This window comes from Macrobrachium rosenbergii, chromosome 25 (genome assembly GCF_040412425.1).
Source record: "Macrobrachium rosenbergii isolate ZJJX-2024 chromosome 25, ASM4041242v1, whole genome shotgun sequence".
Lineage (NCBI taxonomy): Eukaryota > Metazoa > Arthropoda > Malacostraca > Decapoda > Palaemonidae > Macrobrachium > Macrobrachium rosenbergii.
Genome location: NC_089765.1, coordinates 37,166,338 through 37,191,797, shown reverse-complemented (window position 1 = coordinate 37,191,797; position 25,460 = coordinate 37,166,338). Strand labels below are relative to the sequence as shown.

At 35.3% G+C, this 25,460-nt stretch overlaps 1 protein-coding gene across 5 annotated transcripts in view; it reads left to right on the top strand.

The window, feature by feature from the left end:
- The window catches only part of Dh44 (diuretic hormone 44), a 358,705-nt gene that overhangs the window by 173,224 nt on the left and 160,021 nt on the right, over positions 1 to 25,460 (top strand). The window lies entirely within an intron of this gene.

The following is a 25,460-nucleotide window of genomic DNA, read 5'->3' as shown; positions in this document are numbered from 1 at the left end:
TGCAAAGAACGTTGGGTTCTCGTCAAACCCCCCATAAGACAAAGGGGATCCAGAATTCATGATAAAATTGTAAGTGGTGAAAATAGATAACACTCAATTTTAACTTGCAGTTATCCAACACTATTAGGGTAAAGCGATACAAGAAAAGGATTTACACAGATTACAATATTGTTCCATTAATATTTACAGCTTATAACATTAGTCTCTTTCTTAACCTCGTTAATTTAGGAAATTACAAACAATTAGAGTGCGAATGAAGAAAACAAAGGTGATAACCAAATCCAGACGTTTAATGTATCACATTTGTCAGTACGGTAAAAACATTAATGAACACCCCACAATAATTATTGACACTTGAATAAATCAGATGACAAAAGCAGCACCGAATAACAAAGGAATAACAAGCATTATTCATATGGTCGGTAATAAGTGAATCACAACGAATAACAAGTGGTCAGTAACCGTAACCGCATATGGCTGACAATATCAGTAAATTCCCTGTAGGGGGTTAGTGCCGCCAGAGCACCTCATGCGGTACGCTGTAGGCATTACCGAAGGTTTTTTACGGCGTCCCTTTGGCCCCTAGCTGCAACCCCTTTCATTGCTTTTACTGTTTCTCCGTTCGTGTTCTGTTTCCTCCGTCTTACTTTCCACCCTCACCTAACAGTTGATTAGTGGGACTGCGAGGTTTTCCACGTGTTACACCTTTAAAACCTTTTGACTCTCAATTTCCCCTGCAGCGCTGAATGACCTCATAGATCCCAGCGCTTGGTCTTTGGCCTGAATTTGATATTCCAGTCCAGTATCAGTAAATTAACATAAAATGCTTGAAATGACACTGATAATAATGAACAATTGTAAATCTAACCAGGAGTGTGATACTGTAGTTGAAAAATCAAGAGGCAATGCATGGCTATTACAAGCAAATCCAGGAGGGACACTAATTAGGGCTTTATTAACCACTGAAGTAAAGTAAAATTAAATCAAAACAAGAATGTTAAAAAAAAGAGAGAGAGAGAGAGAGAGAGTGAGAGAGACTTCAGATGAATATTATACCTCTATAAAGTCGTAGATTTACAGTTAAGGCGAATGAAAGCTGGAACTTCTGCCAAGGTTTTGGGGAACCATCTTTCCCATGGTTAGGGTTGAAAAACTGAGCAAGGAAGTTGACAGCACAATAAGCGGCAAAACAAGACATGCGGCTTTCCTTTTTTTTTTATTGCATCTTCAAGTATCATTTAAAAACTTTTAATGCCTTATGTGCTGTGATTTTACCTGCTTCATAAATGTTAATTGAAAGTGCGGAATGTTCTAAATTCATGTGCCTCTATATATATATATATATATATATATATATATATATATATATATATATATATATATATATGTATGTATGTATGTATGTATGTATGTATGTATATGTATATATAAGTTCTTGTGCAAATATTGTTTTATTCTCTTTAGGGTTGCGAGTGTTATGAATGAACGTAAGTTGAATTCCATTTGGCTGTATCTTACTGATATGCAGTCTACTGCATACCCGAGGACAAGAATTTTTATTAATCACAAAGGATTTAAATCCTCGAATGATTTTAATACTGGACGGCTCATCGTAGAGCTATGTGGTTGAACGGTTGTTGTCAGGCAGCGAGCGCGCGAGGGTAGATCGGGGATCAAAGCTGAGTCCCTTTAATTGACTTATTCAGTTGGAAAGCAACCAGGGTAGAGACGCGAGGGATTTCAGGCAATGAGGCCAACAGTGAGGAAGATTTCAGGAGTTTTCTTTTTCACCGAAATAAAGAAGCCTACCTGCTTGCTCTCCAGACCCAATTGCTCTGAAGGTCTGTGGAGTACATTTCTTTAGGACATTCACGTGACGATTCATGAGATCCATAATTTGATTGAAAATGCTACTTGGAATAACCTGTTGTGTTTATTTCTTATGTGAAAGTGTGATGGGATTAGATTATTTAGCGAGAAACTTAGAGTTAAATTCTTTTAAATGGAATCATGAACAGTGGAAGAAATATAATCGCTTCTCTTGTCCTCATGATAAATATGTTTGTGGACCACACTCTTCACCTGTATTGAGAATCTCTCTCGATATTATCGTGGGATTACTGGTTTCGAAGAATCTTAAATGTATATTGTAATGATGTGTATATAAAAATGTTTGTATTAACAGAGAGGAACATCTTGCGTTAATGCATGGCAAGAGGGAGTTTATTAAATTTGTTATTTGTTCAGAGTATATGGAATAGCAGGTTGATCGATGTAATGGTGAATATATGAGTGTTTTGCGATATAATATCCACTTAACACATGATTGAAGCGAAAGTTACAATAGATGGAAATAATGGTTGGATGGGAATGGATGGAACTGTAGTTTTAAGGGCAACAAAACAAGTAATGTAAAAATGGGTTTGGGTTATAAATACTAATTCGAAGGAGCATATGAAGATTGTAAAATTTCAGGGAGGAGGGAAGAGCTATTAAAAGCAGTGAGTGATGGGAAGAGGAACTGGGAAGTATAGGAAATAGATGATTTAAGGTGAATTGCAAGACGGAAGGGAAAATAGTGAAAATGAGAAGGTAAGCAAGAACTCAGAAGCAAATTCAGTTGTTCTGCAAGGAAGTAAAACCAAAGAGAAAGGTTAATAAGCAGGTGGATTTCAGAATACTAATGAAAATGGAGGAATGCTGTGTGAAGTGAATGGTGAATACAGTCCTTGGTTGATGGAGTGAGTATTTTGAGGATTTGTCAAGTGTGCAAGGCAGAAGAGAGACCGCTGAGTGACACGAGAGGAAGGGTTTAGTGAAAGTTTGAAAATGGATGAAAAAGAATGACAAAGAATTGATGAAATTAAAGTTAAGATGCTGCAATACCGTGCAAAAGTGTGATTGAGTGGCTGACCAGGTTGCGTAAGGTATGTGTGGATGAGGATAAGGATCTGAAGGAATGGATGAAAAGAATAGTTGATCCTTTGCATTATAGTAAAGGTGAGAGAGGAGGCTTAGAATTAGAAAGGTATAGATGAACTTTATACGCTAAGGAATTTGTTGCTGATAACAACAACAGCAAAATACTTTGAAACTAATAATAATCACATTAGGGTTAAACTGCAGTATTAGAAGCAACAACAGGAACTGCCGCTAGAGTTTAACCCTTTTGGTGCAGGTACCAGAAATAACACTATAATAGATGTTACGACGACACCATCACCACGGGTGACTGGATACCAAGCTGTGTAAAACTTTATGATTGGGAGGGTACTCTCGCTCTCTAGCCTCCTACAAGAGAGTATATGTAACGGATCCGCAGTCAGCAAGTTACTTGAATAGTTTTTTTTAGAGTTGTGTTAAGATGCCTGCTTATTAGTATTTCTTTTTAGAACAGACGAGTATATATAGTATATGTATCTTTAGAACAGAAATGTCTAATATTATACACACATAAAATAGAACATAAGAATACTAATAAAGTCTTTGGTCATTTATTTACTATGCATTTTTTTTCATGAACATGTGCATCTTAACCATGCATTCGTCTATAACTGGAATATTACTCTTTGATATAAATGCGTGTGTATACCTTGATTTACATACTAACCTTTCAGTCTATGGCCACCTAACTGACGTCATTCCAACTTTTGAATTTGATCGCAAAAGTTCGTCTTTCATAATTCCGATAAAAAATCATTCTGCGGACACCCTTTTCCCTCTGGAGATCCAATTAACAAATAATCTTTTGTTTCTTCTTGAAATCTCCCGAAGATGTTCCTTCTTTTTACAAATTTCTTTTTCCTTTGTGTTCCTCTCATCTCGTGGGATGTCATTACAGACGTATAGAGATCAGATTACGAAGAATTTCACTTTTAATTGTCATGTGCTAGATGAAGAGCAGTGACAGATTTCTTTGCAACCTCAGGGGTACGCCAGCCCTCCTTTTCTCGTCCATCACAGTGACGTTTAGTATTATTATTATTATTATTATTATTATTATTATTATTATTATTATTATTATTATTATTAGCTCGAATAATTTCTTTATGGTGTGCCATATCTTGGGGGTACAAGATAAGCATCTTGGGATACAATAATGGATAAAGGCAAAATGTATTTGTGGAAGAATTTCTGGGCGTAGTGATGTTAATGGAAGTGTAAGAAGAAGTGACAGTTTCTGATAAAAAAGATACAGATGCTGACAAAGCCGCGGCACCTTTGTTACAGTTGCCCACATAGTGATTAGCGAAATATCCTGGGGTGAAAAGAAAAAGAAGCAAATACTTGCCACAAGAGGGATGAATGGAACAATTGAGTGAAAAAAATAACATCAGAGACGAAGAATAAAGATAACTGTGGGCGGAACAGTTTTTGAAGGTATGAAGAAAACGTAAGGGGATAATTTGTTGATATACCAGAAGCTAAAGAACACGTAAATACTCTAGCGAACGAATTCACAGATATTGAAGTGGAATGAATTAACGGATTTTGAATGGAATCAGTTTTTGGGAAGATGGAAAGTATCGGATTGTGATGGAATCACCTCAGAAATGGTTTTAGCTAAGAGTGAATGACACCTTCCATCTAGATTGTTATGCAAATTATAAAATTATAGGGCAAGAAAGCCTGATGGGTGAGTTGGACGTCATGCCAAAGATATAAAAGTCAGGTGACATGTTAGAATGTGGTAACTATAGTCGTGATGGAAATATCCAGTATCCCCAGTCAAAGTAAGCTGGAGAAAGTTGCTAATAAAATGCGCAGGGTTGAACTTGCTGATTTTAGAAAATGTAGATTATTCAGAGCTGATGCTTGTATTAAGGAATGTTGTGCAGCTGTGTATGGAATTTTAAGATCCCTACTGATGGTTTTGTAGGTTGCGAGAAGACATTTCATAGCATCCATCGACTAATACTATGAATGGTATTACGTTACTGTGGTATTCCTGTGAAATATATAAAGTTAATTGAAACTACATATGAGCATTAATGTTGACTGTTTTGTCAAGTGAATTTGCTGTAATTAGCGTGGTAGTACGGAGCAATATTGCATCACCTTTGCTGTTTGTCTTTTTCATATCTTTATAAAGAAAAAAAATGGTTCGAGATGGAAGATATATAGATTGGACAGACTTAGAATATGCAGGTTATTATATTTTAATCAGCAAAACGCCACACGACATACAAAAAATACGTGATATTTTGCTATATACATCTAAATATGGACCTTGGTAAATGTTACAAAAACAAACATAATGAGGACATAGGAAGCACAAGGGTATGAAATAACACTAGATGAATCAGTGGAGTTGAGTCTTTTAAGCATCTGGGAAGAATGATATCCAGTAAGGTTCTCTAGCGTTTACAGGAATTTAGTGTAAGTTTGAAGACGGTATATTAAACTTTGGGTAGATGAACAAGAGGTAGAAATCAAGTAGACTGTTATTGCAAACAAAAGTAAGATTGAACGTTAGACTCTCATGAACTGTTTTGCTTGCTATAAGGACAAGCATAGTATGAAGGTGTACTTTGTTTAACAGGTTTAGACAGTTTGAGAATTAAGCTTTTAGAAGAATACTAGGGGTCAGATGGCAGGATAGAGAAATGATACCATAATAGACTTTATGGAAGTTCCATCTTACTTTCCACTCGCTCCTAACAATTGATTCACAGTGCACCTGCGAGGTATTCCTCTTGTTGCACCTTTCAAAACTTACTGTCAGTTTCCTTTTCAGCGCTGAATGACCTCATAGGTCCCAGCGCTTGGCCTTTGGCCTAAAGTTTATGTTTATTCTGTAATACACACACATATATATGTATGTATATATATATACACACATATATATGTATGTATGTATAGTAGCGCGTATGTACGAGGGCGGCCGCTCACAATCATATGAATAAACTGGGGGAGAGTAAGTGGCCTGAATTGTAAGTGTTTTACGAGTACCTCTTGGGAAGAATGAGAGATTTGTCCCGGCTTCCATCAGGTGCCTTAGGCTTAAACCAGTGTAAGGAAAGGTTAGGGACGGAATAATCCTCCATTTAACTCCCCAAAGTCAAGTCTCACGATGTACTGTTATATTTCTTTTATTCATTTTCCTTTACGTTGTTACGTTGAGTCGGTCACTGACTGCAGTCTATGCTGTAAGTGTCTACGTAAACAAAGCAACTGTTCTTTCGATCATTACCTTGTTTTCATATGTTTTTAAAGAGCGGAAGTTGTGGAAGTCGAAATGTCAAATTAATAAAAATATTGTATAAGTAGCACGAAAAATTCACGTATTTTCAACTTTGCTTCATTTCAATTGTCTGAATTGCACGAACTCCATCACTTTAAATGAATAACAGGAGCAGTATTCTCTGTTACTTATAGATAATGTTCCGTTCACCGTTTTCCAGACTTCTAAGGCCACCACATTCTTCTGGTATCCCCTTCACTTCTAAAGGTGGTATAGCAAGCGTACATTTTCAACAGGAAAGTTGAAGTACGATGTCTGTGCGAGAGGGTAACATATTCTTATAAAATATTTTTTCGTGTTTTTTCAGTATCATGGAATAAAAAAAATCCCCATTACTTTACAATTAATTTCAATACTTAATCCGAAAGAAAAGAAATGACATTTTTTCCTTAGAAAAATGCCATTTTAGTGTATAGTATAAGAAAAAATATCCTTAACATAAGTTGAGCATTTCAGTACATTCCTTGGTTTGTGAGAAAATTTTTTTTTAAATTGTTGATAAGGTACAAAAAAGGGTGGAACACATGTAGAGCAACATAGCCTTGGCTCTATATGTCTGTGATAAAATAAGCGGTCAGGGCCTCGTTAGATTTGGGAGGTTTAGCGTTTTACAGTAATACCTTGTCCGGAGGGTGTTAATGTGTGTTGCCTGGATGAACGTTGACTTTAATATTGGACCGGTTTACCATTTCATTCATATATTTCGGTTTCTCTCTGTCTCTCTCTTGCCACCTTTAACGCCCCTCTATTTATCTATTTACTCTCTCTCTCTCTCTCTCTCTCTCTCTCTCCAGTTCCTTCCTTCGTCTTCCTATCACAGTTTTTGGGCTCTTCTCCCGCCAGCTAATAGTTTATTCATCTCCTGCCATCAATTCCATCCTGAAGGATACGGGACGGGAAAAATATTGGCCGGGATGTCTAGATTACTTGGGAGATTGACGGATTGATGACACTCTTCCTTTTTTCTTCTGACACTGGGCAAGGAATTTGTACGGTTACGTATATTATCGAATCGGCAATTGGCTTTGATGCCAGTTGTATGAATACACTACACGCTATCCCTTTTCTTTGCTGTAGAGAGTTGATAATAATGGGAGTCAACAAATACGTAAAAGACTTTTCCAAGTTTCCCTTGACCATCAGAATGGGGAAATGGCTGTCCGGAAGATGTATGCTTATAGCCGTAGGTGGTTATATTTAAAGAATTTATTTTCCTCAGGTGGATATCCTCTATGGAAAGGTATATATTCTTCGATCTAAATGGTTTTTGTGTGATCGATGTCTCTTCAGACGCACGTTCGTGGTATTTCTGTGGCAAAGTCATCCCCATTATATTGGTTATGATTTGGGAAAGCATGAAGAGAGATTTTTTTGGAAAGTAATATTTTTACGCTTTAATGTAATATTTTTTTGCCCATGATTTTTTTTTATTTTGCTTTTCAAGGATTATTATCAACCCCACGCTGGTCATTAATTTGGAAATATCATTTAGAAAATATTAATCTTTCCTTTCTTATGATTGCCTTATTCAGTTCAAAGGAGCTATTGACTGTCTATTTCACGCTGTGTAAATAATAGTATCCAATTTGATTTATATGAGTAGTTTTTCTCATAACCTTTCTGCCTGAATTCTTTGATTTGTCACAAAGCCTGGATTTGTGCGCCATATCTTGGAGACAGAAGTAGGGAAAATTGCAATTGTTTTCATTCTTAATTTTGTTTTGCCGAAAGTAGTTTCGGATTTTAAAAATTTTATTTCGTGTACTTAGTATTTAGGAATATAGTATATTTTTTTTTATTAGACTTTAATTACCAAAGAATGTTGTACAATCATGAATTAAATCTGACACATCAGGCATCCATATATTTAATGACTTCGTTAGTGCAAATATACATATGATTTTTGGGCGTATTCATAAAATGTTACATGATGTGAACTCTCGTACTTGCAGTAGATATGAATACGTGTATTAATTTTTTTTGTGTATGTATAATTCATTTTTCCTGGGTTGTAGGTTTGGGTGTTGGTATCGTATATTTTGTTTAATTACGTATATTTTGGTGAATTATGATTTAAACTGACTCTTATAGTTTTATGTTTGGCATATTCTCACGACTTTCTTTTTAATTACCCGTTCATGTTAGTCGAAAATCTTGGACAAGAACGAGACTTGATTCATTAATACTCTGAGAATGTTCCTGTTTGTGTTATGGATTTTGCCTCGAAACGAATCAATTTTGGAGTCCTGTTCTCTCTCTCTCTCTCTCTCTCTCTCTCTCTCTCTCTCTCTCTCTCTCTCTCTCTCTCTCTCTCTCTCTCTCTCTCTCTATGATTTTTTACAATTTTGGATGGACTTTACGAGAAATGAAAATCATTACTACGGGTTAGGATGAGGTCATGGAAGAATTTATAGAACTGCTGGGCCAGAAATAACATAACTTACTACTCTTTTATGTGATGTAGATTCAGTTTGACGAAACCATAGTCCCCAGGACCGGGATGGGGCCACAATAATGGTCCACAGTCTTGCATAGGAGTACTTCGATAGAATGCTTCAAGGGCTAAAGTATGCCAAATTAGTGGGCAAGCATACCCATGTAGTGTACTGTAGATTGAAATTGGTTCAAACCGTATCCCTTGGGGTCAGACCAAGGCCACAGTAGAGGTCCATAATAATCCTCGAGAATGTCAGAAACATCATGCATTGCAGCAAAGTGGGTCAGTTGGATCTTTTGTTTATGTTATCTGTATCACTCATTTTTATGGCCCCATTTTGGTTATTGTGTATGTATTTTAAAGAGTGGGTTAACAAGTATGTTTGCAATTTCGCAATGAGTCAGCCACACATGTTAACACTTGATTTTATTGACCCGCCTCTTATGAGTCCGGTATTTGCCTTTTCCAGTTGTTGGTAAAGAAGTGACTAGCTATTTTCATATCGCATCGTTTTTACTGCATTTTTGCGTTGGTTCCGTTTTGTGACCTGGCCCTCATTCTGCAGCCTTCACTGTATCAACTGCACATGTTGCTCCATCCACATTTTCGTTTTACGTCCTTCTGTTATTCCAAAATTTCGTCTATTTATTTCAATTCTTCACCAAATATTCTGATGTGATTTTCACACAAACTAACAACTAATTGCTCTCAGTTCCACATAAATATTCATGTTTTAGTGTCTCATTCTATACTGTAATCATATATATATATATATATATATATATATATATGTATATATATATATATATATATATATATATATATATTATATATATGTATGTATGTATGTATGTATGTATGTATGTATGTATGTATGTATGTATGTATGTATGTATGCATATAATATACACACGCGCTTGCTTGCATAGTATTTATCTCTCTCTCTCTCTCTCTCTCTCTCTCTCTCTCTCTCTCTCTCTCTCTCTCTCTCTCTCTCTCTCAAGGGTGAAAGTGTGCAAACAATTTCCGAATTCTGGCTTCTCACCATGAAAGGGAAGCTTAGTTTAATCTGGGAGTTTATTATGTAGTCTTTATTCGTTGGTGAACTTGAAGAACTTCCATTAACTTCGTATCTAAGGTTCATTTGTATTCCAGGGAGAATTTCAAAAGTCTTTTGTCTAACCCAAGAGCAGTAGGACATTTTATTTCAATTTTGTAAACGTTTACCGTAGCAACTGTCTTAATTCTATACGAATGTTTACATATGCTCAAAATTATTATTCTTGAAAATAAAGACTGTATGTAGTTATACAGTAATAATTTCCTCTTTAGCTTCATATTTAATGGACTGTACATCCATCTAGAATGTATACACCATACCATAACTATTCGACATTATCTTACTTTCATTAATGTGTGAATTTTTAAATAAATAAACTCGCTCCGGGAGACAAATTTTGCCCAATAACATTTACTGCTGCCTTTTGATGGTAAATTTTCTCATAAATTTGCTTCCCTTTTCCATGTGTAATTTTTGGCGTTTAGAGATGAAAAGATGCCGATCTTCTCGGTGAATAAGCTGAATATTCGCTGAAAAATCTAATATGAGGAATAGTATTTCCTTCGCCATGTATTAAGAGACTGTACTCCTCTATGTCTGGCCTTCAGCAGTTCCAATTAAGCTCCAAAAATGAGGCGTCTTCCAGCTCCAAAAGACATGGCTTTTTTTTTTTCCTTCAGGATATGAGTCATGATGATCAGAGTCATGCGGCCAATAGAAATTGCCTTCTATACATGACGTCATGAAGGGGCCGGGCTGGTTATCCCCCCCACCCCCCATGAGTGTCAACATATATATTCCCATCGCATTCCAGTCTTAGGTGTAGAATCCTCTGCAATCATCAGTAGGTATTCAGTGTCTCAGGGCATAAAAATCTTGTAGCTTTGCTTTCTGACGTTTTAAGATTGGTAGATTTGCTGAGAAGTGAACGTTATTGTACAGAATTTTATTCGGTGCTCGTATGAAGCAACATGTTCTAATTCCTTGTGATTGAGAGATAAATATTCATGGGAAAAAATCACTAATTTTATATTACGACTTTTGTTTAATTATGGATTCTTTAATAGAATGTCAAAGAGCAGTTTAATCTCTTAGGATTAAAGAGAAACTGTTTCATTAATAACGGCCTGCCGGATTTAGGAACGAAGATAATTACTTGATTATTTTGATTGAAATGTGAAGGATCATTGCTAGTAGATTCGGCATTAAGAGCAGTTAATTAACTGTTGTAGCAGTGAATAAGTACTTTACTCATCGTGTGCCAGTCTGTATGTATGTTAGTCGCGTTATGAACAATGTATATCAGATGAATAGAATCGTATTATCTTGAAATTGTGTGAGTAAAAGATTTTTTAAATAGTTATCTTTTGGAAATATAATTTCGATTAGCCAGAGTGAATGATAAATACTGCCTTGTCATATCCTTCCTTTAACTATTGAATCTAAAATTACTCCCTAGTGCCGAAAACTTTCACACCTTCACAGCTGCTTCATAAGCCTAACCAGAAGCCTTGTTAGTCTTAGTTGCTCTGTGTCATTCACTTTTATTTTGCATATTTTAGGTACAGAAGTTGATAGGTAGATAAGTTCATGAATTAATAGGTGTTTATGTCATTTTGTGTTATGATAATATATTAATTTATTTTTTCGTAATCAACGTTCATGAGAATTCTGGCGCTGTATATTCTTTTGCAAACGAATTAAATTATATATGAAGCACTCTGAAAGTCTACCTTCAGGTAAGGAAGATAAAAACGATAAGCAGAAGGTATGAGGCCCATGTTTACCTTGTTCATTCGAAGAGGGAAAGTGTAATTTCCTTTCATACACCTAAAAGTCTCTTTCATTATCGGAAACACGGACTCGAGTTCGCATTTTAAGACTAAGTTTCTGTTGTGTTTTCATTTTTTTGCAAGTAATTTTTTTGACTGTAAAATTTTAAGTCAGTAAGCGCGAGAGCCTTTTAGTACTTAATAAGAACACTATACTACTAAAAAAACACAGTTTGGAGAGCTTCTAGGAGTATAATGAAATATGACTTGAGTGCACGTTAATTAGGTTATGTGACAATATTTAAATATATAACATGCTGCTGCATACATGTGTCTTGGAGATTGTGCAAAGTTGCTGCCCTCTTAGGTCTCCATAAGTGTGGGATAAGCATCTCGAGTTCCGGTTGACTTAAAATTGCTCTATGAAAGATCCTGTCGTTCTTTCGTATTGAAACTAATTGTTGAAAACAACCCGTGGAAAGGGAAAGAGCCTTTTTTTTTCTTAAGTGACTAGGGGCTTAAAATTTTTGTATTATTTCCATATCAATTTTTTTCTAGTTTCAGGCCATTTTTTAATTTGGAGTTCAATTTGACCGTTTGTTGAGTGTTCGCTAAGGAGAGGAAAAATAATTACAACATTAAGGCAGCATCTTAAGCTAGTGCCTTATGTTAGCTTTTTGCTTCATCACTTAGCTGGCTATCGTTTGTTGTTTTGTTGCCCGACACTTCTCCGGAATGCATAATTTCTGTTCAAGGTAATGACGATGAAGCTATAGTGGTCAGTGAAGTCAGTGAACAATATGAACTATATATATATATATATATATATATATATATATATATATATATATATATATTATATATATATTTATATATATATATATATATATATATATTTATATTTATATTTTATATATATATATATATATATATATATATATATATATATATATATATATATATATATATATATATATATATATATATATATTAGCCTACAGGGTTGTATGTATACTGTTGCAGTTCAGTGAACAATATGAACTTTAACACACAGTATATACAGTATATATATATATATATATATATATATATATATATATATATATATATATATATATATATATGTATATGTGTGTGTATTTAAGTGTGCATTGTTGTACGTATACTTTTTGCAATTGAAGTCATTCTGTTAAAATTCGTATCACCGTAGGCAACTAAACTACGTTTTTCTTTCCTACTCCATATTTGCGATGCCATACAAAGTCAACCTATACCATTTCCTCATCACTTTACCACCTGTCCCTTTCAGGTGAGATGAGGAGGTTCGGCCTGGGGAATTGGCTTTCAAGTAAAGACGTTGCCAATGTTTTTGATGTAGACGGTTTTCAGAATTCTCTCTCTCTCTCTCTCTCTCTCTCTCTCTCTCTCTCTCTCTCTCTCTCTCTCTCTCTCTCTCTCTCTCTCTCTCAACTTTTAACTTTATATATACTGTATATATTATTTATATTTACATATATATATATATATATATATATATGTATATGTATATGGTATATATATGTCACACATATACTGCACACATATATGTACGTATACATCATATACATTCGACCGACAAAATCCGGAAGGAGTAAAGAAAACAGAACACTGCTAAGAGCTTTGGGGTTATTGATTACGCCTCTTCATGGCTAAGTGTCACGTCGTGGCAATGCAAAAAAGAGAAAACAACCAAACTCTTTAAAACCTAAACTGCTTAAAATGTTGTTTACAAAAATTTCATCAAATTTATATAGGCATGGTCAAGTATTCAGACCTATAGATATTACTTTGTTTTATACATGACTTACTATGTTTCTGTTTCCCAAATCCTTACTATATAAAATATCCTTAGCGTTTGTTAAATCCGTTCTATGATTACAATTATTCATATGTAAAAAGAAACTACCAGATTCTGATCTATTATTGTTTCCGTGTTGTTTTACCGTGTTGATTAATCCTTTCAATTTGCCCTACATACTCGTATTTTCTTTCCGGCTTTTATCGATTTTTAGTCATCGCATTGATAATACACATACGTACGTACAGACATACTGTACACGTGTGTGTGTATATATATACATATATATATATATATATATATATATATATATATATATATATGTGTGTGTGTGTGTGTGTGTGTGTGTGTATAAAACTAAATTCATCTCATGAGTATTATAATACATGTACTATGAATTATACACCTTTTTTACATCTTAATGGTTAAATCAGAAAAGACGACATTGTTACTCAGTCGCTAAGATTCAGTGTTCCCTTACGTACTTTGGAAACTAGTAAACAGCATCTATATCAAGTCAGTCGGTTTGCATGATGAAAGTACATACTATAAATCAGTCAGTCAGTGCAATCGAGGTTTTAGTAATATGATGCTCATGGTGCTCTCAGGAGTCGTCTTCACCATTTTCTCTCTTATTGCTCATATCTCTCTGTTCCTCTCTTTTCCCCTTATTGATGTTCCCTCTTGGTTCTGTTCTGCAACACTCGTAAAAATAGAGATTCTAAGCCTTCTCTCTCTTTCTCACTTATAAGAAACTCCATTTACCAATCTCTTTGTTGTCTTTACGTGTCCAGACCACCTTATCAAGGTATTTATCTTCTCACCTCGCTGATCTTTTCACGTGATATATAGTGTCTTCGTTCTTTGCCCCTTTCAGTTTTGCTTGGCTCCTGTGCTTTCTTATGGTTTCATATCTCTCGTGGTAATGGATTTTCTATCTTTGCTTTCGGTGTGATATACGATTGATTTAGTTTACACATTTTTATCTTTTATCAAAAGCGGCAGTCTCTTTTTAATCACTGCTAAGAAGATAAGTTAGAATCGTTAATAATTATGTGTGTGTATACCGCACAGAAACTTTACCATTTTTTTTTTTACAAAGTTCTTATGAACTCGACTTAATTACATATTTACTTAGAAAGTTTTGCTCTTGATCTCTCCCAAACTTTGAGGAATTTGGCGCCTGTTTCTGTTAGTCGGATTCCTTATGCTGGCTCGGCTTTTCATCTGTATGAACTTACAGTTTTTTCCGTAACGGCGGCACATCTACTTTAAATAAGGTTAACATTTATTTCAATCCTGTTTTGTAGTAGTCCTCTTCATCCTTTTTGTGTTTTACAACATTTCGTTTTTTCGTCGTTGAGCTTCCTTTTTATCTTTCTTTCTTTCTTTCTTCGTGTCATATTCGTTGGTTCATTAATAATCCGTTCTGCCTCTGCACCGCCTTCCATACTGGATTACTCTTATTCTCCCTTCTAAATGGGAAGCCAAAACCTCGGTTAAATTTAGTGTCTTCAATATATACTTTTTACATATTTCTCTTTGAAGTCTTCTAAATTTCCGATTTCTTACAAATGTAATGGCCGATGGGCAAGCAGCCTCATGTCTAATCCAGTCCCTAAGAAATCAAGGAAAATAAAAAGAAGGACGGAATCGATAAACCTCTGTCTTGAAGGAAAAGGGTTTCATTTAAAAAAAAAAAACAAAAAACAAAAAAAAACAAGCAGTAAGAAAACTGCAAAGCTTGGCAACAGAGAGTAAAAAACAAACTGAGGTAGCCAAGGATACTGAAATGGAAAGGATTCTCCTCTTCCAACGATTCTTGTTGCATGATTCCTAAATGGAAATGAATCATTGTGCACCTGAAAATATGAGCGCTAAATAGAATAAGTCTCACTTTTTCAGGCTTCCTTATTTGTATGCCCCTTGTTGCTACATTTAGACTCGTCTTATTCTCTGTTTTCCTTCTCTCTCTCTCTACCTTCCTCCCTCTCTTTTCTTCTTCTTCGTCTTCTTCTTCTTCTTCTTCTTCTTCTTCGTAAATAATTTCATGTGCTTATAGTTTTATGTAGGCGTAGAGAAAATTTATACGGTGGTGTCTTTATAGAAGCAGGTACAGACATACCGCTTTTATTTTCTGTGTATTTTATAAGAGTACACTCCACCGTACATGAAACAACGCCACATCGCTCATTATGCTCTCTACTGTTATTAAAAAATATCAGCTGCGTTCTTCATACCGGAACATCATAGGCAATGTGGGAACGTGCAGTAGAAATGAGATATATATGAGTCTGCACGGTTATTATATTAGTTCACGAAATGCTCTGCCGAAATTAGTGCCACAATATAATAATGGGGATATTTTGGATGCAGTTTTAATGAAATGACTCGCAGTGCTCTTTATGAAAACGTTGTCTTGATTTTGCCATTTGAGTGGCCATTTTTGTTGGTATGGCGTAGTTACAGGGACGTGGGCGTTTGTTTTATTTTCATTGTTACGAAGCACGGACTCTCTTATGAAGTGCTAGATTTCTCGTTATTCCTTAGAGCTAATTGGAAAAGAAACGGCCTTAGCAGTGTCTTCATTTGAACTGGCAAGGGCAATTTTTGAACAATATTCGTATGTAGCAAAACACTTTTGTTTTAAAGTCCAGCTACGAAGTTTGTTTCTCTTTGTAAGAAATTCTATGAAAATGTTTTCTCATAGAGCATTGCTCTGGTAGATACGCTTTCCTATAATAGTATTGTGTTTGCTTTTTGGCCTCAAAAGTAGTTTACTTTATAAGATGCGTTTGAGGCAGACGCAGTGAACCTTTGGGTGGTCAGCGCTCTGAGAATGGCTTTATTTAAGGGAGTGTCCTTAATACGAATGTAAGTACCATTTTACTTGAAAGGTTCCTCTAGCTAAGAAACCTCAAAACTCATATTTCATCCGGAAAGATACTCACGACACAAAGATTATGTATTAAGTAGGTTGAGAGAGATGTCGTTAAAATTGTATTATTGTTAGTCAGAAAGTCTTTTACATTACTTTCACCGCAATCACAATTTTTGCATGTGTTGGAATCCAGCATTATATAGAATAAACCAGTTTTGCCCTAATGGTTTTGAACGACGAAAAAAGTTAAGTATACCTTAGTTTTACCAGACCGCTGAGCTGAACGACGAAAATCAGTGTTATCGTATAGAAATAAAAATGATGAATTGTACTCTTGACCGTGCTGGTCTGCTTCAACAACCATAGAAGTTGCAGTACCAGATAGCCCTCCCAGTCAGTCAGACCAGGCCTTTGTGCCTCCTTCGGATGGCCGGCTAACATCCGGCATGCAGGAGGCAGCCACGTCCGAATTGGGTAATTTGTGTCTTCGTTTCTTATTCTTACTGTTTTTACCCATAGAGTTTTTACCTGCGTGTGCTTTTTAATTGAACTCATATGTCCTATTATTTAAAGGGCCGGTCCATCGATTTTATAATTCCTCTCTCGTTGAGCTTATCGCTTTTTGTTTATTATAATGATCATTTCACTTCTTTCTTTATCTCGTCCCTTTTTATCTTTTGAACTGTTGATGTTCTATTCCTGAATAGTCTTGTACATATATTGAATAATCATAATTATAATTAAACTTATTCTTGCGAGTACAGCAGTCTTTGGCAGCTCATACTTTCACATTACTAATAAAACATAATTTCCAGTCATTTCGTCATCGTGCACCGTTGTAGCTTTAAATGAGTTTCATCTCAGATCATAGCAAATTCTTGTGCAGAAATTCATCCTGGATATTTCCGTGCCATTTTAGTGAAAGGATTTGAAATCTTGGACTTTAAAAAACCTAATCGAGTCTCTTATCGTAAAGAATTTAACAATCTGTCATTTTCGGTATTTATCACCATTTTCATTATTTTTTCTCTGTGTGCAAAATGAAATACAGTATGAAATACAGTATATAATGCGCATTGCATGTGAATTACAGAATGTTTACTGACATTACTGTCTTTCTATAGTTTGTGGGTACTTAAATGTATTTGCTTAGATACATTCCCTAATTGGATAGAGATCGATAATTTATTTACTGAAAGTGTTGAAGACTTTTGTTAAAAATGATTTATTACGAGAACGATTAAAGTACCAAATTTGATGCAAAAATAACAGGTTATGTTTAGCTCGTGGAAATCACAAGTGACTTATTTGATTACATAATGGTCTTATGCAATCAGACAATAAGATTCTCTCTCTCTCTCTCTCTCTCTCTCTCTCTCTCTCTCTCTCTCTCTCTCTCTCTCTCTCATTCATTATGAGCTACTCAGAGGTATTTTGGCTACAGGCAATATGCTATTAACCCTCCCCTTCATTTGAAGGCTCCTGCCCCTCTCCGAATTCCGAAGAAACGTCTAATTAGGGACCCCTTGGGGGTTTTTAGCATACCTTTACGGGAAGACGAAATTATTGAATAATACGTATACATATTATATAAAAATATAATGAATTTTTCACCCTTCTAGGAAAATGCCAAACCCCGAATGTCTGGCATTGGTAGCATAGTCACGCGTAAATCATTGCATTTCCGGCTCTCGCGGAGGATTTGAATTGCTGGCACGTGATGCTTTCGGGACTCGTCCTCGTTCGACCCACATTTTGGCTCGTGTGGTCGTATTCCAAACTAGGGTGTGGGTGTGTGCGTGTACGTGTGCTTGTGTGTTTGGCGTGTTAGGTTCCAGGTTGAAATATATATATGTATATATATACTGTATATGTATATATATATATATATATATATATATATATATATATATATATATATATATATATATATCTAGAAATATAGATTACATATATATATATATATATATATATATATAGATATATATATATATGTATATTACACAATTTTCATTTAAAAGGATACGTTCAAGAGAAAGGCAAATATATAGTTGACCAAACAGACCCGCGTCACGAATTGGTTTCTTCAACCCTGCACCTTCTTTCTGTGCTGAGAACGTGGTTCCCTGTGCTATACTTTTGGTACGAGGCTGCTAGTCCTGTGCTTCGACTTTCTGCCGTTGCCTTACTGCTAGGTACCTCATTTGCTGCTTAGGTCAACAGAGACAAATAAGGACTCTATGTACTGTGCTCTATTCGCTCCGCTTCTCCCAGTAATAGGACACTATCTCTCTTGTTGGCGGTATAGAATCATGAATACTGAGCCACAAGACAAATATTGTTTTGAGAATCCACCTTTTTCTCTTTTGTGTTAGTAGCTCTTGAAGGCGTTAACCTTCCGATTTCCAGCAATTTGATTTTCTTGTGAGGTTGCTAGACCATTGCCCTTCGTTATGCTAGTGGCCATCCACCAAGATCATCTAGCAACCAAGTAATTTTTTTATTAGACTTTCGCTCAGTATTTAGAAGTATATTCTCGTTTATTTAATGTTCACTTCTGTGACAAAAAGAAATATACAAAGGACAGGTTGCGAGACAAAAGAATGGTTTACTCATGAGAGGAAAAAAAATAAGGAAAATGATAAATAAAAATATTATATTTGCTTGAACACTTGGAACGTATCGTACAAATTTCTCACAAAAGATAATGGGTTATTCTTAAGACTGAAAACATTTAAGAAAAAACAAAATCTTTTGGACGAAGGTAACTCTCCCCAGATATCCGAATAGATAAAGTGTTAAGGTCAACGAAACGACTGGCGAATATAAAAGATTCCCACACACTTGATATCTCTTAACCAACGTCGGAGATGGGAAGAACGTGAGAGAAAGTGTCCATTCGTCCATATTAATAGACATAACGTGGGAAGAATCAACTCAGTAATTCGAGGAGAAAAAGTTTCTTTTGAATATTGATGGTGTCAGTTCTTTCTGCCCCAGTTATTCGTATTGAATTTGACTGTGGTTCTCTTGGGGTTGTTGGAGGAAAGTCGGAATTCAAGGACACGCGAGTTTTATTTGCTGAACTGGCCGGTGGTTTTTAAGGTTTGTTGAGGAAGTTTGATTTCTTAAAACTATAATTTACAGTAGGTTGTTTGCTAATTTTGAGTAGTTTTCTTAAAATAAATTTTATGGATAAAATTTTTGAAACTTTCCACAGTCATTTTTATAGACAGTGAATATCATGTGAAAATATTTTCATATGACCCCAATTTATTTATTCCGGCACCAGTGACCAACATTTATTTTGTCGCCAGTTTGCAAAAAGTAATAACTCAATCCATCTTTTGCATGTTTAAAATCAACCTTTGCTTCCACTTCTTTCAAATTCCCATCATTCTTTCTCAGAAGCCTAAGACTAACATGGAAAAGTTTCGGAAGGACGAAGAGTCTCTAAGGAAACTTTCTTTCCAGAAACAGAAACATTTAGTGATTCTTCAGTGGAGGAGGTTCTAGTTGTGCAGATGGTCATTATGATAAACCTTCAAAGCTGTAAGGTAATTTGAACGACAATTTTTATTACTGAATAATAAATTAACTGAAGTCTCGTAACAAATATTTGTTTTAATTTTTTCCCTTTCGGCAAGGGACCACTCACAGATCTTCAAAATTTGGAGTAAGTCTCTCTCTCTCTCTCTCTCTCTCTCTCTCTCTCTCTCTCTCTCTCTGGAAAGTTTTGTTCTTCATTTGAAAAAATAGTAGTAATGTTTTGGTTATTACCACACAGTTTTCCTGGAAACGATAGTCCCCGTTCCAGTTTTACGAGATTTCGTATTTCTTTCATTTAGTTAACAAGAAACAACACAGCATACTCCATTTGTTGCGACTGTGTTTCTTGTTCTGTTACGGGTTCTTGAACCTCGTCCGTCTTCTGTTCTTCATTCCTAATATTATTGTTCTTGTTATTATCAAAGGACCGCTTATACTTAACATCGTATCTGAGTCGGATCCAATATTCAGATCATCGACGTTAGATTAGACCTGTCAAAACCAATGGCATTTGTCATCTTAGGTACCTGTCAGCCGCCTGAAACTTGCTGTACGATAGTATTCAGGGCCTGCATTTATGGCTAAAAGCTGTTCAGCAAGAGATCGATATTTCATTTGGTAAAAATTGACGTTGTAAGTCCTTGACATTGTTCTCCTTAATGAAACAGATTTTGTTTGCAGTATTTAACTCCTCTCCTTTAGCACACGAGATGTTTGCGCTTTTTTGACTGATGAATGTTGTAAAATATTTGTTTTATTTAATAGAAAGAAAACCAACGATATATAACAAAAATAAAAGGAGATATTGAATCGTTAAGACGAGAGGCAGCTTATTATCCTGATGATAGATATAGGGAATCAGAGGTAATGACCTCCATTGTGAAAATGCTTTGACTGAGTGGCTAATCACGTTCCAAACTTTAAACTTGTTCCTTCTTGGTTTTTTTGTTGGAAAAATCATCCGAGCAGTATAGCAAGCGTCGAAAAATAGTAGTGCCAGCAAGTTATCTTTAATCATATGGGACCGTACGCGCAGCTTTTAATATTATTATTTAATAAGCCTTATGAACTTCATAAACTTTTAAGAGGTGTAAGCTTCAGTGACGATGAGCTCTGAAAGATTCATGTATTATGATGAGTTTTGCGAATTTCCCTTCGTACATCTGTATTCTGTTGAAAACATTCCCTGGAAAATGGAATGTTTTTTTACGTGTTTGGAAAGGGAGATATCTTGCATGCGTGTTGGCGCTTTGTTGCTTGCTCGGAAATGGTATTTTCATGGGCCTTCGAACGGAAGACCCTAATTTGGTAAGATGTTTTGTGTCTTGTTTGTGCTCTCTTGTTTTTCTTGTTTGTACAAAAGCAATCAATACATCAGTTTGGTATAAGTTTTCTGTATGTCCAATATTTATGTTGATTAGTTTTATCCGTTTTTAGTTTTTATTTAAATTTCATTAAAAGTATTTAAGGAAAAATAATTGACGCTCTTTTCCTTTGTTGGCGTTTTCATGTATTGAAAAAGAGCCAATCGAAGCTGACCTTATTGATCAGCTGCAGGAAGCTGTGAATTTTGTCTTCGAATTTACTTTTGCTCAACGAATAGAAAACTTGAGGTTCAGCGGACTTAATAGCTCATTGAAATTCAACACCAGTATTTACTGATGAACTCTTTGCTTTTCTCTGTGTCCCAGTTTTCAAAAACTTCCTTTATTAACGCTGTGAATTTTGGATCTAAGTTTCTCTTAGCTGCAAGGAAGACATAATTTGAAATCGTTTAATTCTTCAGTAACTTAGATCGTAGTATCAGTCATAGTCGTTATTGAATACCTATATTAAGCTGGAGTTAATGGGAATGTAGACAGATTTTCATTAGGGTTAAGCTGCGGAAATGATGACGTTTTATCAAGTTCACTGGCCTTGTAGAATAAAGCAAAACCAGTAAGTTCCAACTATCCCGAGCGAGTATTTTGTTGTTCAGAATTCCTGGCCTAAAGAAACTTTACCCCGAAACCTGGCGCTGAAAGTTTATTATTCTTGTAACTGCAATGTCTCATTAGTTTTGTAATTCAAGGAACTTGGGCCTTGTTTTATATACAAGGTTCATGTATAAGCTAAACTTATTCTAAATTTTTGACGTGGCTTTCTTTTTGCAGATTGAATATTTTTGGCGCAAGTTCCATTTGTATATTGCCTAAGGCATATGTGGCTTACTGTAGCGGAACCGATTTGGGCAATTATTTAAAACCCAAAAACTGTAGGAAACAGATTTTTATATATTTTAAAGTTTTTATATTCAGCAGTGTGGAACGTACTTGTAGTGAAGAGAAGACACTCACGCTGCGACGATAAGACTCTGTGTGTGTGTGTGTGTGTGTGTGTGTGTGTGTGTGTGTGTGTGTGTGTGTGTGTGTGTGTGTGTGTGTGGCTTAGGATATTTATCAGTACCTCACGTTGATATCAGATAAGCGATTAATTTTTAAATTTTACTATTTAGTCCCGCCGCAACAAAAGTAAAAGCTGGGTGTGTTTATGCATAGGTATGTACAAATCGTATGGTTGCAAATGTTTGAGATACCTTCCTTGAAGAAGCTGCCTTTTAGCACAGGTAAATTATTTTGCGCAAATAATATGCGTTATGGTTCAGTAGTTGTTTTCACGCTGGTATTAATCAGTCGATCATGCTCGCAGTATAATATTGAAACACCCACTCGGAACACGCGTCGGCTATTACTGGTGGTTTGTTTACAAAGGGAACTGTGTGTGTTTGTTCGTGTGTGCGTGAGCAGATCAGAGCACAACATGAGTTATTGTTGTCATGGTTTTCAACTTTAAAGCATCGCGATGAAAAGCTGGCTATTTCCCTTCCCCTGTCCCTTGGTATCCAGGTACTGTCTTTTTTTTTTCTTTCAGAGGCTGACGGGGCGGGCAACTCTAATCCATATCTAGTTATGCCTGTTCGGAAAAATATAAATAATATATTGGTATTTTTCTGTGAATAAATTAATCCCTTACCGATAAAGCGAGCGGAGCTGTTGATTTCCCGTTTTGTCCGTCATAGTAAACTTTTCATTACAACACCTTTGCTGTTCCAGGTACTTTCATCCGTTCATCCATCAATGCTCATTTACCCGTTTTATTATTACGGAGAAGCTTTCTGTCAAATGAAATTACTGCTTCCAATTCCGTAGGTTCCGTACACAGCTTTAAACCTGCTCTTAACTTGTGAACTGCGAGAGACAGATTAAATTAGGTAAGTACGGCCTTTCAGGCGATACCCAGTCTAGTGACTTAGTGACCTTGACTGTGACCTTTATACGAAAAAAGTTTCAATCTTTGGCATTCGTGTTTCTTGGGAGATGATTGAAAGAACATCAATAGTACAGTATTGCTCTTTAAGGGAAATTGCTCGGGGTCGCTATTAGACACAGTAGGGTGAGCCCACACTGCAGGAAAACATATCATAAATACATTTCGGAAACTTACCGCATGTATATCACAAACAAGTTGCAAACAAGTCAACGACCGTGAAAGGAGAACGACCCTTTGGCAAATGCTGGATAATCGTGTGAAGCAGTGAATAGATCTACCAGTAAGTTGTTGACTAGTATTTAGCCTGTTTGTGACGTTTGCTATAAGTTGCCGATGTGTTTTTACGACATTTTTTCACTGAAATTTGGTCTCGCACCCTTATGCTTTGACAGTCCTGTCAGATTGCGTGCTTTTGTCACGCTGTTGCCACTTTGCCTCAATATTTTAGACTTACCTTTTCTAACATATCTCATGTTCTGATTATGAATGGGTATGTTTCCTATTTTATTCGTTCTTCTTTACATACTTGATTTAGCCTTTTTACTTTTTCTACCAAGAATCCCCCCCCCCCTTTTTTTTAGCAAGTTATTGGTATTTTCTGCTTCTCTCAAAAGACTGTAACCACTTGTGAATAATAAATATAATCATAATATCTCTTAAATATGTCCATAGTCATGAATTGAATGGAAAGAGGTCATTATGTTTTACTCGAACTGAATGTCATGGTCAAGCTCAGGGTCGAAGCTACGACAAACAGAAATCTGTTTACAAAACATAACGTAGCGTGAATTGTTTTCAGTTGTGCCGGCTATCCTTGCGTTATCTGGTTTTAGTTGTTATTCATATTTGATTTCCAACTGCCTGCATCAATAACATACACGGATTAAGTGAATTGTAAGTTAAACGAAATGACGTATTGTGCACACACACACACATATGTATATATATATAATATAAACGTACATTTTATATCGTTCTTCCTAGCTCAACTACCTATACTCTTAGAGAATGTTGTTCCAGAACGTTTTACCCTTACGGTTTTAAGCATTATCTTGGTGAAATTGCTAATAATAATAATAATAATAATAATAATAATAATATTCTTGGATTTATGAAAATTCACCGCATCATAGTGCGTAACTAAATGAGAGCACTAGTTACGAAGATTATTCCAGAGCTCGTAATTGAATGAAAGCGCCTTTAACTTAATTTTTATTGCTGGAGACTCGATTAGGGAGCTCAAAGCCACGGGGCTAGCTGTGAGACTAAACTTAAATACCCCAAGAGAGAATTTTACTGATTGATTGAGACTAGAGAAATGATAAGCATTGCAGACAATCTGCGAAGAAAGGTAAAAACTAAGTACGAGAGTTCCCGTCTTATATTTTTCATTTTAATTGTTCTCTTCGTAAAGTATTGAAAATATGTGAAAATATGTAAAAAATTCCTAAGTGTTGATAAATATTATCGACTTTTGATCAAGGCAGTACTATGTCTGCCCTTATCGCGGATTTTTTTCAACAAGATGTAGACAGCCCCTTGCCAACTGTTGGAACCTTCAGCTGTTTTCTTTGAAACTCATGCAAACTACTGTGAAGTAGCAGCTGGTGAAAATTGCTTGGGAAATGCGTGGTGTGACTTTATCATAAGTTAACGTCTCTTTTAACTCAAATTTTATCCACACGAGGAAGGTAACCAAGCGGATGGCTTTCGTGTTTTTAATATTTTCCTCATTCTTTAAGGAGCCTATTAGTGAGTTGTTTTTCATACATATACATATATATATATATATATATATATATATATATATATATATATATATATATATATATATATATATATATATATATATATATATAATATATATATTATATATATGTATTATATATATAATTAGATTATATATATGTGTGTTATGTATGAATGTATATGTATACAATTATACAGTGTTTATATACATATATATTATATACAGTATATATATATATATATATATATATATATATATATATATATATATATATATATATATATATGTGTGTGTGTGTGTGTGTGTGTGTGTATATATAATAAACTGGATGATTCTTGTTAAGATTCTTAATGTTTTTGTCCCAGGTATTATGACTCCAAGTTCTGACATAGGCTTATCCGAGTTACTTGCTGGTCAAAAAGAGAAGAAAAATGGGTATTTCATTATAGCAAGATTTTGGGATCCAGAATATTTTCTCGTAGTGAATTAAGCATGGTCATGCATTTAGTATTTGTCCTATCTGTTTTGGACACCCATAGAAATGGCACTGGAAAGGTTTTTAGTGGATTCTGGGTTCCCATCCCCCCCCCAACCTGCCCATTCCCACCCTCTCTCCGCATG